This window comes from Acinonyx jubatus, chromosome C2 (assembly GCF_027475565.1).
Source record: "Acinonyx jubatus isolate Ajub_Pintada_27869175 chromosome C2, VMU_Ajub_asm_v1.0, whole genome shotgun sequence".
Classification (NCBI taxonomy): domain Eukaryota; kingdom Metazoa; phylum Chordata; class Mammalia; order Carnivora; family Felidae; genus Acinonyx; species Acinonyx jubatus.
This window is the reverse complement of record NC_069384.1, coordinates 126,382,000-126,400,308: the sequence shown is the minus strand read 5'-3', so window position 1 is coordinate 126,400,308 and position 18,309 is coordinate 126,382,000. Positions and strand designations below refer to the sequence as shown.

Sequence of the window (18,309 nt, the reverse complement as noted above, 5' to 3'; positions counted from 1 at the left end):
AAAAAATAAGGTTAGCTCACTCTTTCGAGTATATTAGACGTGCTCACGGAAGAGGCTGGGCTCTGGATAAAGTCCTGTATTCCCTTCTGGTCACCACACTATAGTAAGCCAATTCAAGGGCAAGTTGCCATACCAGGGACAAGTCCTTTCAACAAGAGTCTCTGTCTACCCCAGTCATTCACTTACTCTGTCTTCCAGAAAACATTATATTATATAGAAGAAAATCTCTCTAAGATCAAGGTGACAATAAGTAGGTTTACTCAACTATTTTTTATTTATTCCAGAAACATTCATGACATGTGAACCGCATGCTAGGAATTGTTCTAGAAGCTGAGGATGTGTCAATGAACAAAACAGGCAAGGTCCCTGCTCTCACAGAGCTTATTCTTTAATGGAAAGGAAAGCTGCAAATAAATAAGAAGACAATTTCCAATAGTAATGAGTTCCAGGAAGACAATGAAAGAGATGATGTGATAGAGAGGATGGGTTCTCTCTGGGTGAGGACATGTGTTTGGGGACAGAGTTGCTAATTTGGACTAGTGGTCAGGAAAGAACTCACAGAGGGTTTAACATTTGAGCTAAGACTTGAACAACCCCAAAAGTCAGCCATATAGAGACCTAGAGGTAGAGCTTTCTGGGTATATAGAAGAATAAGAAAAAGCCAAGGTTCTAAGATGGGATGAGCTAGGTGTGTTTCAGGAATCAAATGAAAGTCCAGATGGCTGAAGTGTAATGTATGGTAGAGGTCAGAGAAGTAGGTTATGTGATGAAAATAACCAACCTGCCATACTAATGAAAACTTTAATGGTCTGTGCCCATCTCAATCTCTGGGCACCTAAGACTAGGTGTGTGTTGGTGCAGGGATCACAGACTGGTAATGGGATGTGGGACCTGAGCTGACTTTAGTCATTTCCACAGTAACACAAACATGCAGGTGTGTCTAGAATCCTTTGTTCCCACTAAACTTCTGGGCTGGCCTCTTCCATGTTTTACTCTCATCTTGGCCAAATCAACAGAAGTGGCTTTGCAAACTCAGCATTCCAAACCAACTACAGAATTCCTATTTAAACAACTCGTGGTTTATGAGAGGGAAGTGGTCAGTTTTCAGTGCTTTCCAGTGATTTCTCTGACTTCCACATTAATTCTGTCACTATGCAGCATCAGGCTACAGACCAAATCCAATTCAAAGAGCACCAGAGCTTCTCACTGGTCAAAACTTTGCAGAGGTTTACAGCACCTTCACTCACTTTCCCTGGTTTCTGTTGACTATTAGAGCCAATTTCTGTTGACTATCTCAGTCATTTGAGAGTCACACTTCCCACCCAGTGAAGGAATCTCAGTGCTAACATCCTTGTCATCCATCCTTGACTGGATTGTTCCTCTAGTGGAGGGTTCACCTCCATCTGAAGGAGTTGTTCCCTTTATTGGATAACTTTAGTAATTAGGAAGCTCATCTACTTATTGAGTGGACATTTAATCTTCTGGAACATTTATGTAGGGGGTATTTGAAGGGAGTTATCTTGTAGTCTGAGTCTTCTTGTCTCAGAATTACATATCCAATTCCTCACCTCTCTCCCTGATGAAGTTTCTAGATTATTTTAAGCCCTCTGATCTATGTGTATGAGTTAGGACTCCTTTGGTAACAAATGACTGCAAATTCACATCAAATTGATTTAAACCAAAAAGATAATTTATTGGTACATGTAACTGAAAAGTCCAAGAAAAGCACCAGGACTGTCTTCATTTGGTGTCTGTTTTCTCCCTGTCTAGACCACAGGCTCAGCCTTCCTTTGTGTTGGGTTCATTCTAGAGCTCCGTGGGGTAGTCCTTGGAACTCTAGGCTCACAGCAGTTTACAAGTGATGCCCTGACTGGCTGGTCCTGATTACATTCCCACTGGTAAAGCAATGAATAGGGATCAGCAGCACTAGAAACAAATGTACTGAGCATGAGGAGAGGTGTTCTCCCAGAAGGGAAGTGTGGTATAGCTACCTAGAGGGAAAAAAAATGCATAGATGCTTGGGAGCAGAGCAATAGGACTCCACCTGAATCACAGATTTGAAAGTAACCAATATGTCCCACTTCATCTGCTTGGGGTACAATTAAGGTCATATCTCTTTTTGCAGTATTCTAACTATAGACCTCAAGCCTCAAATCTGAACTTATTTTTCTCTCTTCTTGGGGTCTATCCTTCTGGGATAAATGGACAAGTAAGCATCCAAGTTGTTAATTTGTGTTTACTTGTATGTTATCCTGCCTCATGGTGGGAGTAGAACTCAGACCTATCCCAGAAGCCAGAAATCAGGCATCACAGTTGATGCCTCTGAGATCCCTTGAGACTTCTGTTCTGCTGCTGCTGTGGCCCTCACCACAAAAGGTGTCACCCTGCTGGTCACAGGTGAGAATCTGTGGCCAACTGGGACTGAGCCTCCTATTTAGGTACTGCTCTGGCAGAGGCAGGGGGTCCTCAGGTCCTGATGGAGGCCGACTTCCCATGCTTCTCCCTTCCTATGTCCTGAGCTGTAGGCTTAGCCAACAGGGTCCTCAACAAAGTATGGCCTGGCTTCTGAGCATGTACGTAAACAACTCTTTAATGTTTGAGGGCTTTTGAGGATGGAGAAGAATTAGTACTCCTGTACTTTGTTTAATGGTTCATTTGTCAATGTTCCAAATTTCTCAAATGATTAACATTCCATTAATTTTAAATGCACTGTATTTCTCTACATGTTCACACAACACTTACACAATTATAAATCAAAACTCATTGACTCACAAATTAAATTTCCCTAGTCATTTTCCCATTGATGGGAAATTATTTAATCTTCTAAACATTTATCATGTTTAGAAATCCCATTATTATAAATCCCATTCTAAAACAAATCCATTATATCAGACTTTCTTAAATGCTTCAAATACTTTAAGAAATAAAAATACTCCAAATATCACAGTCATTATAAAACTGATTATTAGACTTCTATTAAAACCATTTACAAATATGCTAGTACCTGGGTTTTTTTATTATTTCTATTCTCATCCTCATTCTTACTTTTATTCTAATATTTCATGGAAGTTCTCTTCCTAAGGTTTATAAGGGAGAAAATAAAAACCATCTCTGTTTTCTAGTTTTCTCTTTGTGGACTGCTTGAAACAAAGGATGCTTCAAGCAAATTTAGCTTTAAACACAGTGAAGTCTGACTTATTTCACAATGTTAATATAGGTTACACCTAGGGAGTGGCAGTGGGAGACAGAAAGGGAGAAACTTTAATTTTTCTTGTATATACTCGTGTATTATTGGAGTATTTTTTAATCAAGCATTTACTACCTTTCTGATGATGAATACAGTTTTCAGAGCTTTGAATGACAAAAACTAACTCACCTGTGGCCAACACTTCTAGTACTTTTTTATTCCCTTCATTTTGTTTTTCCGCGGAGGCATCTCTATTTCTTTTTGCAAAATAAAAACCACAACCTATATTTATTTTTTCCCTCATGTCACAAGCACTTTCTCATGTTATCAGATTTTCTTGGGAAACATGGGGCCTGTAACAGCTGCATGATACTCTATCATGGGGACGAGCCACAATTCACTGAGTCATCTTTCTACCATTGGCAGAGAATTGCTTCAAATCTGGGAAGTACGTGAAAGATCATTTCGTTTGAGTTTCTTATTTTCCAGATGAGAAAGCTGCATCCCCTGAAGCTAGCAATTTGTCCAAGCATGGCCAGCTGGTCAGAGGCTCAGCTGGGACCGGGCACTCCCAGGGCCTGGTCTCTGCTCTTGCTGGCGTCACATGCTGCCTCCTGGGCCTCTGCAAGGCACTTTTTGGAACCTAACTGTAGGGCACTGCCTACATTCTTTCTAAATTACATTTTGTAATTTGGGGCCCATTATTCCTGACTGTCAAGATCATTTTTTATCTTCTGTCATATAACCATTAGCTAATGGGGGACACTGTAGCCAACACCAGAAATTGTGGTTTTCCTCTATCATGATGTGCTTCCTAAGTCATCTCTGTGCCAATGAAGGGGAAATACTGTCATAACTTTTGTCAGATAATTCCAATAGTCACCAGAAATTATAGGGAAGGGTGTTAATTAGCATACTTTGGTCCATGTTTCTCAGGGATCCCTTGGGTTCTGACATTCTGGGATCAGCATTCCAGCGGATGCCTGGGCGCTGCCCAAGGGCCAGTCCAGTGCTCACAAGATGGAAGAGGAATAATTATTGGGTGGGGAAAACAAGGAGAGAAGGGAGCTAACATTGGTCACCAACTCTGGACTCAGCTCTGAGTACTGGGGTGCAGAGGACAGAAAAACATTACAGGAGGGGGAGCCTAGAGGATGAGATTGCTAAGGTTTGGGGGAAAGTAGGTGGATTGGGGCTTTTTCCCTTTTACTCAAAGTGTCTCATCCTGCGGTTGTGTCATTAAACTCTACATGAAGGAATTCACTATGGTAGAAGAGATCACTCTTGGAGGGCTGTGGCTTATTCTACTTTTTCCTTTACATTTTAAGAGGCACACTCTACCCAATCTGTACAACTGCTTCTTTAACATCAATGTCTTCCATCACTAGAGCCACTTTTTGAGTCATCTTATATAGATTTTTCCAGAATGCCATGTTCACTCTCACCTAAGTTATTTGAGATACAGCCCCTTCAACATCTTTCTTTGGAAATGTTGTGGCTTGGGTTAACATTTTTAGTGTATTGCTTTTGAGAAAATCCTTAATTCATATGAATGTCATTGAAAGGCACCACAGAATGTGATGGTTTCTATTTATGGTTAATGTTAATCCTTTGACCATATGGTAGTTTAAATTTCTGGTACAAATTCCTTTTGCATGGTGTTATAGCTCATTCCTGGGCTGCTATAGTTGTGTAATTTATTAATGTGAAAAATGGACTTTGAAATGTAATAGTCCAGAGCTAATATGGAGAGCAGCAAGGGAATTTAGTGTGCTTAGAGAAGAGCTGTTTCTATGGAAACTAATTCCTTTGAGTGAAGTCCTGGGGTCCCTGAGCTGCAGGGTGTTTCTGTGTCCAGGTGATGCAGCCTGGGTCCCAAGCTCAGCTCTGACATGAATCTCCAGGTTCCATGAGCAAGTCCCAAAATCTTTGGGACTTAACCTTCTCATCTGTGACTTGGAAGAGTCAGATGAGTTCAGTGTTTACTAGACTAGATTTTGGAGTATTAGCGACCAGTAATATATTTATTTAAAGTTCTAATTTTGGAATAATTTTAGATTCACAGAGAAGTTGTGAAAGATAGTACAGAGAGTTCCCATGTAACTTTTAACCAGTTTTCTCTAATGTTAACTCATTACATAGCCACAGCACATTTGTCAAAACTAAGAAATTAACGTAGGTGTAATACTATGCACTAAGCTACAGATTTTATTTGGATTTCCCTAATTTTTTCACCAATATCCTTTTGTCTGTTCCCAGTATCCAATCCAGGCCACTACATGCATTTAAGCATGTCTCCTTAAAATCCTCCAATCTGTGACTATGATCTTGTCAGCTTTAAAGAATGCTGGCCAGATATATTGTAGAATGTCTCAACTAGTAATATTTTTAAAAAGAAAAACAAAATTAGAGGATTAGTCTAGCTTTGGAAAAATTGCACAAGGTGTATGAATGAGGTCTCTGTGTTGTGAGTGACAGAAAATTCACCCTGAATTGTCCTCTCAAACAGGGAATTTATTGGCTCATGTAACTAAAAAGGCCAAGGGCATATGTGGCTTCAGAATGACATTCATCTCCAATTTTACCTGTTTCTTGCCTTGGTTCTTCTCTCTTCTGAATATTCAGGTCATTCTCAGCTATGTACTCACCACAAAGTTACAAGATGGCTTCTAGCAGCCCACATGGCTATATCCATCCAGTGTGTGTGTGTGTGTGTGTGTGTGTGTGTGTGTGTGTGTGTGTGGTAAGAGGTATTCACCTCTGCTCCATGTTCACAACTAAGAAGATAATCAGTTTTCTGCTTCTGATGTGAGGATGTGTTGCCCAGAGTTGTGGCCACTATATTGTGATCATGAAGGGAGCAGGCTGACAGCTGAGGAGGACACAAGAACCTTAAAGATAGATAAGAACCTGGGTTCTGGGTGATTTTATTTAGTTGTGGAATTAATCAGCCATGGATCTGGATTGGTTATATGAAATAATAAATTCCCTTGCTGCTTAAACTTCTGTTAGTTGAGTTTCATTTTACTTGCAACTGAAAGCATTCCAAATGATACAATGATATTGCAGGTTTCCTTGTTGGATACAGGATATTACCTGGATACAGATTTGCTTGTTGGGCTTCTCTATTTGACAGCATAATACAAATTGGAGCCCAACGTTTTTTGGCTTGTAGTTTTCATTAGAATTATTGTTGAAAAGCCCAGCTTCACCTGGGCATTTTGACAAAAACAGAAGTGATACTCATCAGTTCACATATTATAGAGCATTTGAGTAATATTTCCAATATTTCTGGTTGCTTCTTCCCATGAAGGCTAGAAGCAAACCATAGGGACAGGGCAGGGAGGGGGCAGGAAGGGGTTTGCAGGGTGCACCTCACTCAGAGCATATCCAGTACAGAGGCTTCTGCTCATCCAGTGGGCACAGTCTGGAGTTGGTCAGAGAGGGACCCCTTGCCTGGAGAACACTTTCTCATGGCAAACATTTGGGCACCTGGGCTGAGATGATCTTGTCTAAGGCCTTTCAACTCAGGCTAGCACTGTGTGATGTAATGGTGTGGAGATCACCATGCCCACAGCGGGGGCCCTTTCTCTCAGTGTAATAATCACTGAAGTACTGAGCACCTGAGTAATGAAAGTTGTTTTTAACTTTTTTTAAATGTTTATTTATATTTGAGAGAGACAGAATATGAGTGGGGGAGGGGCAGAGGGAGATGGAGACAGCATCCAAAGGAGACGCCCGTCTCTGAGCTGTCAGCACAGATCTTGACACAGGACTCGAACTCACAAGTCATGAGGTCATGACCTGAGCTGAATTTGGACATTCAATGGACTGAACCACCCAGGTGCCCCAATAAAGGTTTTTTAATAAAGATTTTTATAAAAGGATAAAAGGTTTTTTTTTAACAAAAGGTTAAAAGTGATTTTTAAAAAGGTTTAAAGAGGTCTTTAAAAATCACTGAAATTAAAAAAAAAAAAGAAGAGTGTAATTATTACTGAAAACACCAGCCCATGGTTTCTCATTGAAGACTAATGTTTTCAAGGGCTAAAGGAATAACAATTTGGAAATGCATTGGCTTCCCCATCGTTATGCCCTATACACTCACTTTTTTTTTTTTTTTTTTAAAGAGAACTTGTAATTACTTTAATGTACAGAAAACTCAACAGCATCCACTTACCCTAGTTTGGAAGCCAGTTCTTTGGCCTTTATCTTTTCCAACTTGGCAATGCAAGCCATCAACTTTGGACTCAGGGCATTGCCTCCCCAGTGACAATGGATCTCATCATATCTGTCATTGTCATGGGTCCTGATGGCTTCTACCAGCTTAGCTCCTTTGTCTTCCAAGTTAACTTGTGTGAAAGTGAGAGTGGTGCAGGTCTTCCTGTGGACCAGATGCCCCAGCCTGGCCTTCCTCTTGATGATGCAGGAGGGAACCCCATCTTACGACATAGGGCAGCCAGGAAGACAACCCCAGCTCAGTGGGATCCGCAGCACATGCAATCACTACCAGCTGAGCCTTCTTGTTTTCCACTAAGGTGGTGACAGTATTAACCCCAGCTTGAAGGACAGGTGGCCTCTTAATGGGGACATCCCCTTTGTTGGCAGCTTTCTTCTCAGCCTGGGCCAATGATCTCTGCTTCTTCTCTTGCTTTGTCTTGCTGTCTGTGGGCCAGCTTCAGCAGTTGAGTAGCTGTTTCGTGATCCAAGGCCTGGGTGGACTGGTTAATCGCGGGAGGCACTTTTACACATTTATAGAGAACAGCCTTTCGCCGCTACAGCCCAACGTAATGGGGCCATTTGAGCTAGTGGGTGAGGTCCCTTTTGGGCTGGATATCCTGTCCGATGCCAAAATTCTTGGGCTTTTTCTCAAATGGGATTGACAGCTTCTTGGCCTCCTGCTTCTTCACCACAGCAGGGGCCAGGGCCACCTTCTTCCCCTTAGCTTTTTTCTTTTTGGCATCTTTGGTGGCTGGAGGAGAGAGCTATACTCACTTCTTTTAAAGAAGTATATGATGTATATGAATAGTTTTTTCTTGTCCCTCTAGCTTTTTAAAATGAAAACGATTTTAAAATGAAAACGGTTTGGAGGCACCTGGGTGGCTCAGTTGGTTAAGCGTCCGACTCTTGGTTTTGGCTCAGGTTATGGTCTTGCTGTTCCTGGGATCAAGCCCACATTGGGCTCTACGCTGACAGTACGGAGCCTGCTCCGGATTCTCTATCTCCCTTTCTCTGTGTCCCTCCTGCATGCATTCTCTCTCTCTCTCTCTCTCTCTCTCTCTCTCTCTCTCTCTCTCTCTCTCTCAAAATAAATGAGTAAAAACAGATAAAAAATAAAATTTCTAAAAAATTTTTAAAAATATGGGTGCCTGGGTGGTTCAGTTGGTTAAGCGTCCGACTTTGGCTTAGGTCATGATCTTGCAGTTCCTGGGTTTGAGGCCTGCATCCGGCTCTGTGCTGACAGCTCAGAGTCTGGAGCCTGCTTCAGATTCTCTGTCTCCCTCTCTCTTTGCCCTTCCCCTGCTCACGCTCTATGTCTATCTCTTAAAAAATGAATAAAAGTTAAAAAAAAATTTTTTAAATAAAATGAAAACAGTTTTACTCCTTCCCTCCCACACACACTTTCTCACGAGGAGATACATACTTACATGAATACTCTCAGACATCGTGTGGATCCACATATTTTGGGCATGTATATAAAGCCATTTATAGGGATTTAATCCATGAATCATAAACAGAAGATTCTCATTAGGAATGAGCAGTGGCCTCTTTAAGCTTGCATAGTGCTTATAGTATTTGAAGATGGAAAACTCTCAACGTTTTATAGGAGGCTTATAGATTCACAGTGGACTCTGCATTTTAATATTAAAAACTTAGAAATGGTAGTAAGTCCAAGAGGCAGTAATAATCTGATACGATAACAGTGCTGTATTCAGGGCTTGGCATAGAGTAAGTTGTCAAAAACATTTGCTGAGAAAAAAATGACACTTTCTCTCCCATTTTTAATGACTGAAAAAGATAAATAGAGGTTTTCAGGGTAAAAAGTGACAAAGCAGAGCTTTCGGGAAAATCAGTGACTTCAGGATAAAATAGCAGGTATTCCCAGATTGTTAAGCACTGAAGCAATTTTTAAGTTACTCTGTGAACTTGAACAGGGCTGTGGACAGCCTCATGCAGATTTGTTATCTTTCAGTGAATGAAATTTCTTTTTTAGTGTCAAACTGGCTCTGTGTCGTGAGCCCATTTTTCTGGGACTGTAGGTGTTTTCAGCAACCCACACAAAGCCCTCAAGGGCCTGGGCACTCACTCCACTGCTGAGGCTTCCACTTTCTCCTCTTTTCTCTTCTTGCTCTCAAATTAGTGTGACTGAAACCCTATCTTTATGTGGGTCAGGGCTTCCTTTTTCCTTAAAATGTCTTTTTTTTTTCACTTTAAAAACAAACAAACAAAACCACTCTTCTATTTCCAGAAATTCTTTGCACTTCTTTATTTCCTGTTGGCTTATTCAGAGGCATTTTTTGCTAATGAAGTTTCAAGATGATTTCTTGAAACTGTTATAAAGTTATGTAACTTTGCTGATTTAAAACTATCTTCTTTGCTAAATTCTTAACTGTTGAGTCTCTTTCTCTTTTCAGAGCAAAGGCTCCTTTTTTCTTTTTTTGTTTTTTTCTCGATCTGAATTAGAATTTCTTTATTTTATTTTTTATTTTTTTTAATTTATATCCAAATTAGTTAGTATATAGTGCAACACTGGTTTCAGGAGGAGATTCCTTAGTGCCCCTTACCCATTTAGCCCATCCCCCCTCCCACAACCCCTCCAATAACCCTCAGTGTGTTCTCCATATTTATGAGCCTCTTCTGTTTTGTCCCGCTCCCTGTTTTTATATTATTTTTGTTTCCCTTCCCTTATGTTCATCTGTTTTGTCTCTTAAAGTCCTCATATGAGTGAAGTCATATGATTTTTGTCTTTCTCTCACTGACTAATATCACTTAGCATAATACCCTCCAGTTCCATCCACATGGTTGCAAATGGCGAGATTTCATTCTTTTTGATTGCCAAGTAATACTCCATTGTATATATATACCACATCTTCTTTATCCATTCATCCATCGATGGACATTTGGGCTCTTTCCATACTTTGGCTATTGTTGATAGTGCTGCTATAAATATGGGGGTGCATGTGTCCCTTTGAAACAGCACACCTGTATCCCGTGGATAAATGCCTAGTAGTGCAATTGCTGGGTCGTGGGGTAGTTCTATTTTTAGTTTTTTGAGGAACCTCCATACTGTTTTCCAGAGTGGCTGCACCAGCTTGCATTCCCACCAACAATGCAAAAGAGATGAGCAGAGGCTCCTTCTTAACTGATGATGGTCATAACAGCAAAACTGAAGTGGATTTTGCACTGTATGGATCTCGGTTTCTCAGGATGTCAATCCGTTAGGCATATTCCCCACCCTACTCGTCCCTGTACCCCCGAGTCTGATCCCAGATTTAATAATCCTCTGTTCTGCAACAATTGTTATTACCTCCTGTTTTAATCCTGCTGATTCATACCGTTTCGCCAAAACCTACCTGTGGACTCCGAGGGTCTACCATGGGCTTGTTTGGGGGCTCCTGGGACATGCTGTCAAGAAAAGAATCTTGTACTGGATGTGGGGCCCAGTGCCTGATTCTGCCTTGGTTTCCCCATCTGCAAAGCATGGAGCCTGGAGTGGATGTCTATGGTTCCTTTAGTCCCAGGCCCTGATCTGCCCAAGGCATGATGCCAGCCATTGTATTTTCAAACACCTCAGAGAAGAAAATTCTAGAGTCCATGGTTCTTTAATTTTTCAGTCCAGTAATTGTAAAAATTTCTTCCTTCCATCATAGAAATCTTTTCCCATTCAATCAAGGCCTGCTTCTGCAGCTACATGGTTGAGTGGCATTTGCACACCAATAGATGTAGGAGGCTTTCCTAGTCTTCATAAATGCGGAATACCACAATTATTCATTTGTTTCCAGAATAAAGATTACAGGTACAATGGCATGGTGCAAGGAAGATGGGCTTGGGCTGGGGCAGAAAGCCCCTCTGTTTCTGGGAGATCTTGGCTCTCAGAATTTCATTTCCCCATCTGTCAGGTGGGGATCTGGCCATCCTGGCTGCAGGGCTGTTTTGAAGATGCATGGAGAGGATGCACCCAAATAAATCCCCACAGAAGGTGGCTATCCTCAAGGTATGGGATTATGCTGGAGTGAAGTCAGGGATCTGGCTGTGCACCGAGACCCCTCAGGAGCGGCTTTCACCCCACGGAATCTTTGGTGGAATGCGGTGGGTTATAAACAAATGGAAAGAATAAAGTGGAAATAGAGCCTCCCAGAGAATCTGGCTCCCTGTGACTCAGTTGGGGGACTGCGCAGGGAGCCATTTATTTGGAACACTGTGGCCCCCTCCTGTGTCTTCCTCAATCCCTGGTTAAAAACAAAACAAAAGAAAACAAAACAAAACAAAAAAACTTTCCCGAACTTTCCCATTCCTCTATGGCTTGGCTGCGAACTCTGAAATTCCATCCCGTATTTGTTGTCACCCGCGGGCCCGTTTCCATGGTTACCCAGATTCCAGGCGCTGGCCCAGGGCCCACCACAACCCATCCCTCAAAGTCTCCTTGGCGGAGGAGAAACATTCCTTCTCACTGCGCACTCCGTCCCTCCGCAGCCCTGTCGCAGCCCCGTTCCTGTGTGATGTGCATGTTCCAGTGTTCTAGGTGGTTCTGTTCAGCATTGGTTTGGGGGTAAGCGCAACATAACAATTTGCTCCGTGTCTCTGTTTCCTCATTTAAGCTGAGGAATCACTTTCTTGTACCAAACATTATACCCTTGGCAAATTCTCCAGATGGTTCTCATTAAAATTCCAGTTCCTTTTTTTGCAATTCCTTTTTTCCCCATTCTCCTCACACTGTTAGGTCAAAAATAAACACCAGGATGAGGACTGAATGGGAGGTCTTGAGTATAGCAGCTCAAATGAATGGAATCTTTTCAGAGCCCCCTGGTGTGGGCAAGAAGGAGTCCCCAGGTCCCCTTCTTACCAATGGCCACTTCCCCTTTCATGGGGCTTCATAAATATGCACTGGTGTGTGTGGGGGTATGTATTTGATATTAAAGGTGCCCTTGGCCATGAGCTCTGCAGGCCTCTAGAGAGCCAGCTAGGTCCCTGCTCCCTAGGAAGTCCTGGCCGTGACTGTGCCTGCAGAGGGACTGGGCAGAGGCCTGCTGTCAATCCCAGTTCATGCACATGGAGGCCTCTGAAGGTTACTCAGGACACTGTCTTCAGGAGTGAGGCACTCTTGCTCTAAGAAGTCAGTGGGAAGGAACGCCAATGCTGTTTTGCTTTTTAGCAGCTGTGCAAGGCACAGGCTTTGCCCCCACCTCTGAAAAAAATCTGCTTGCACAGAAAAAGTGTGTGGGGGTCCAAGGACGTGTATTTGATGTTTTTATTTCCAACTTTATATTATGAAAAAAGTTTCAAATCATGGAAAAGTTGAAAGAAGAGTGCAATGAATACCCATATCACTTCACCTAGATTCAGTGCATTACATTTTGTCATATTTGCTTTCTCCCTTTCTAGATAAATAGATGATAGGTGGATAGCTGACAGATCAGTCAATATCTATATATCTTTTTCTTAGGCATTTGAAAGTTGGAAGCTTGCCCCTACAGTGTTTTATAACCTCTTAATTTATGTATTAATATAATTACATAATATATGACATTCTAATAGAATACATTCCTACTGTAAATTATTCAGACATTCAAATAGTGTAGATAGGAGGCACAAGTCCTGCCCAAGTCCCTCCTCCACCTACGTCCCCCACCCCACAGAGTAGCTTGGTTTGTGTCCTTCTGACCTTTGGCTGTGTTTATACAGATATATGCATGTTTAAATAGAAACACATTTTGTTATATGTATTTTTAAACATAAATGAGATCATACTATACGTGCTGTTTTGCCATTTATTTTTCACTTGGAAGTATGTCTGGGATCTTTCCATATTAGTGCTTGGAGCTCAGCCTCATTCTTTAACTGCTGCAAAGCGTTCCAAAGAATGGCTGTGCAATAATTTTCTTAACTGTTCCCTCTTAATGGACAATCCAGCTAGTTGTTATTGTCTTTCCATTACTCACAATGATGCAGTTAATATCTGTGGAAAATGTGTTTTTGAGGACATATAGCAGTACAGCTCTTCGGCCGATGCCTAGATGGCGGATGCCCTAGCTGGGTTAGATATGATGCTCACTTTATATTTGTGTAGATTCTGCCAAACTGCTCTTCAGAATGGTTGCAACAACATACACAAGCTCCAAAATAGAGCCCATTTCCCCTTACCCTCAGCAACACTGAATTTTATCTTTGTTTTTTGTTTTTTGTTTTTTTGAGAGAGAGAGAGACAGAGTGTGAGAAGGGGAGGGGTAGAAAGAGAGGGAGACATAATCCGAAGCAAGGATCCAGACTCTGAGTTGTCAGCAGAGAGCCTGATGAGGGGCTTGAACCCACGAACTGTGAGATCATGACCTGACTGAAGTTGGATGCCTAACCAACTGAGCCACCCAGGTGCCCCTATCCAACTTTATAATCATTCACATTCTTTTTTTTTTTAATTTTTAACGTTTATTTATTGTTGAAGTGGGGGGCAGAGAGTGAGGGAGACACAGAATCTGAAGCAGGCTCCAGGCTCTGAGCTGTCAGCAGAGCCTGATGTGGGGCTCAAAATCATGATCTGTGAGATCATGACCTGAGCAGAAGTCAGATGCTTAACTGACTGAGCCATCCAGAGACCCCTATAATCATTCACATTCTGATCAATGAAAAGTCATTTCACTGTGGGTTTAGTTTGCATTTCTTTGATTTTTAGTAAGTCTGACCATTGTGTCAGAGTTCAGCTGCAGATGACAGCAGCCAGTCTGCTTAGTTTATGTAGAAAGATCAATAGAAAGAGAGTACGGGAACTGCTTGATTTAAAATATGGAATCAGATGCTTACAGTTTGTGAGATCAGATGAAAAAGTAGGACTGACCCCCAGAACTCCAGCTCAGAACCAACCTGCCAGAGGAGCGTCTACTTCTGCCATGACCAGGAAACTGGGATTCGGGAGGCTGTGCCCCAACTGCTGATTTGGTAATCTGGAAGCCTGAAGGCCTCAGACATACCTGGTATCCAGGACCACGCTGCCTCAGCTGCATTGTGGATACCTTACATCTTGTCCACAGTATCTATGGAGCTGGAGACTACATCTAGACAGTGAGATTGCTGCTCTGTTGATGCAGGAAAAAAAAAAAACAAACAAACCAAGCAAAAAATAAGCACCTCCCTTAACCCCGAGTGTCATGAGAGTCAGTCAGTCTCTTGAGGGTATCTATGGCCAGGGGAAGCCTGATTACATTTAGAAGCTCAGCTCTAAGGGAGCCTGGGAATTGTAGGCATTAGCTTTTTAGGCTCCAGAATGCAGCAAACTACAAGGTAGTAGGCATGGAGTTGAGTGAATCAACCTGAAATATTGGCCATAATCCTATTTTCATGTTTCATATCTTTTTTTTTTCTGTGAATCGCCTGGTTATACCTAGTGCCCATTTGTCATTTGGGGTTATCTTTTTCTTATTAATTTATACAAAGCCTAAGCTTGGTAGGCTATCTGGAAAAGAATCTTTTGTCTGTTATGTATGTTAAAACCAGCTTCTACTCTTTTACCTTTTTTGTTATGTAGAAATGTTGAGCTTCTCTATTTTGTACTTTATGGTTCTTCGGTTTTTACTTAGGAAGGCCTCCCCTGCCTCAAGGTTCCTAAAGTATTTAACTACATTTCCTCCTAACATCTTTAAAATTTTCTTAGGTTTAATTCTTTAAACCATCTTGAATATGTGGTTTGAGGTAGGGATCTATCTTAGTTTTGTTTTTGTTTACCCAGATTGTCCCAGCATAATTTGTTGAATAAATTTTTTTTTATCATACTTTAAATCTGGAGAAGTTTGTAAAATATAGAATGAGCTCGTAGCTTTCTCTGATGCAGAACAAGGCAGTGTAAAGCTTTGAAAAAATTAACTTGTTATCATTTCACATTTTAGTTCTCTTTAAAAATAGGGGGTTGGCATTTCTAAAGCACAGATATGACAAGATCATTCCTCTGGTCAAAAACCTGATTGTGTCTCCTTTTCCTTGGGACCAAGGTCTAATCTCTGTTAAGAGGCTCTCTGTTCAGCAACCCCTATGGGCCTTTCCAGTATGATTTCCCTGCTTCTTCCCTAGAAGGGAGGTCATATGATTTGATTTGGCCAACAAAAACAGAAAACATGTGTAGATATCTGTGTCAGCACTTTCTCTGTGACACTGTAATAATTTCTTTATGATACTTCTCTTACTTACTGGTATTTCTCAGTGTGATCACCATCGGTATCACAATTCTTTATTGCAATATATTTAACAGCCCTGGCCAACCTACCACTAAATGCAGCAGTGTTCTCTGACACCCACCGCAGTTTTGAGTACACTGTACTTATTTCACTCCCAACCCCTGGGATATAGGCTCAGAAAGGCTGCCACACAGGCTCCTGGTCACACAGTCAGTAAGTGGTGGAGCTAGATCTTGAATCTAGACTTTCTGCCTCCTAAGTCACTGCTGTTCCTACCATGCAAAATTTTTAATTCCCGAGGACTATTTTGGGAATGATTATTTACACAATAAAATTATTCTTTGCTTGACTTCAGAGTATCAATGTAGAATTCCTTTGAAATGCTTAAATGTTTTATTTTGTTGAAAACCCACAATAGTTAATGTTTTTCAAGTGCTCACCATATGCCAGAAACTGTTCTGAGTGCTTTACTTGTGTTGGCTCATTTGGTACCCCAATAAGCCTATCATGTGACCAGTATTGTCAACCCTATCTCTGATCCAAAAGCAGGTTCAGAAAGGTAAATGACTTGTTTGGGAACAAGTAGCTGGTGCATGCTACGCTGGGTTCTGAACCTATATTTTTCTGCCTCCAAAGTCTGTACTTTTAGCTGTTATATTTTGCAGCAGCCTGTATATGGTTTCCTTACACGTCATTTCAAGTAAGTAACTTATGTAAAATACACAAGGTGCAAGCCTGACATGTGTTCTACTTTAAAGGTATTTGTAGCATGAAAGAAGTCTAACGTGGAGGAAGATGTTTAGATAAGTGCTTAAATAAGAGCAAAAAAGCAAGAAGGAGAGGAAGGACACATGCACAGAGGAGTCTTGCCTGCTTGGTTGACTGAGAGAAAGTGGGAAACTGGGTGAGATGAGAGGCAGGTAGCAGTCCGTGGGCTCTGTGACCCAGACTGGGCTCATTTTTCTTGTGTATAACTGGAGCCACTGCTCCCTGTCCTCCTGGGCTGAGAACTCAGATTTGTGAGCGCCTCATCTCCCAGAGGGCAGCCCTGGGTGAGCAGGAGCTGTGAGTGGAGGGGAAGGAGTAACTCTCAGCATCCACACAGCCCTGAGAGCTGAGAGCCAGAGAAGATGGGAGGAGAGCAGGGGGGAACACAAGAGCCAGAAAGATGGGACTGGAGAGAAGGGCCTCCCCAGGACAGCCTGCGTCCCCATCTGTCTGGCCTGAGCTGGGGGAGGCCATATGGGGTCCTAGCTGATGATAGGAGTTAGGGCATCCCCACTGGCAGAGAGGCAGGGGTGCTGCCTCCTCTTTTTTCCTCAAGAAGTCCCTCATAGTTAGATGGTGTGCCAGTGAGAGTGAGTACCAGTCCGCGTGCTTGGTGGTAGGGGCAGGGAGACTGCTTGAGACTAAGAGGACAGGGCAGGAAGCATGGGCAGAGATGCCAAGAGAGTGGAAGCAAGATCATGGCGTGGGTGGAGGAAAACCCCCTTTGCCCTTGGGTGGTGGCCCCAGGATAAAGGGGATCTGAGTCATCAGGGAAGGCATGGAGTAACTGGGATGGGTTTATACATCAACCACCCTCACTTCCTTTGGAGTCACTTGGTTGTTTTCAAATTCTCCACCCTTTGCCAGCTCCTGCCTCCCCTCATCATATCCAGTGTGTGTTGTGTGTGTATATGTGTGCAACTGGCTCTAGGTAAGAATAAAATTAGCAAAAAAAGCCCCAGGAAAGTGTGCCTGTTTTTGACCTATAAAAACAGCTTTTTAAAAAAAGTTTATTTATTTTGAGAGAGGGTGGAGGGTCAGAGAGAGAGAGAGACAGAGAGAATCCTAAGCAGGCTCTGTGCTGTCAGCATAGAGCCCAACATGGGACTCAATGTCACAAACTGTGAGATTATGACCCGAGCCAAAACCAAGAGTCAGCTGCTTAACCAACTGAGCCACCTAGGGTGCCCCCAAAACAGATTTTTTTTGGTATGGTTCAACACAATAAGGTAAACTGAAATAAAAACCCAGGCAGAAGCCCTTCATGAACTTGTGTGTTGACCATTGTTCTCAGCTCTGTAATTGTGCTCTCATATCTTATTTCAGTCAGGGGCTCTATTCTGAGACAGCTAGGGCAATGGAGTGTAAGTTCATATAGTATTCGGCCAAAAGCCAGATAAGATTTAGGCACAGACATGCCCTGGGATTGGGTGATAACCTTGCTTCAAGTTCTCTCAACTGTCTACAAAACCTTTCTTAATGTACTTTGTACTGCTTCTTTATCTACCCTCTTACCCTATGGGTAGGATGGCAACAATGACAGAGGACTCAGTCAAGCTCAGGAAACAATTTCATCAATAGGTCTATAGGTTTTCATGAGGAACAGGAACAGCTTTCAGGATGCCTGGAGGTCTGCCCCAGCTTTTCTCCCATTGCTTCTCCTGGATGAGCCTACTTTTCTGATAGCCCGAAGGCACACAGTTCGTTTCTTGAATTCTCATTTCCAGAAATGTGAGGGCATTTTCTGGGTCCAGTTGGTCACTGTCCAACATGGAACCCCTATAGATGGCTGCCATAGTTTTAAGGACCATCATTGTCATTTATGGGGCCCCTTGTTCAATAATTGTTAAGAATCTCAAGACAGCCTCAACAGGCTGTTCTGAGTGTGAGTCCTGTGTTGCCACATGGGCTGCATGTCCATGAACTGGGTCCTGGTTGGCCCAGGTGCAGAGGCCAAGGCCACAAGATGTGAAGTCT

The 18,309-nt window shown here is 42.2% G+C and overlaps 1 pseudogene; it reads right to left on the bottom strand.

Moving 5' to 3' along the window:
- Window positions 1–15,602, bottom strand: part of LOC106987554 (60S ribosomal protein L7a-like) — a 40,874-nt pseudogene extending 25,272 nt beyond the window's left edge.
- Window positions 15,603–18,309: the final 2,707 nt, after the last annotated feature.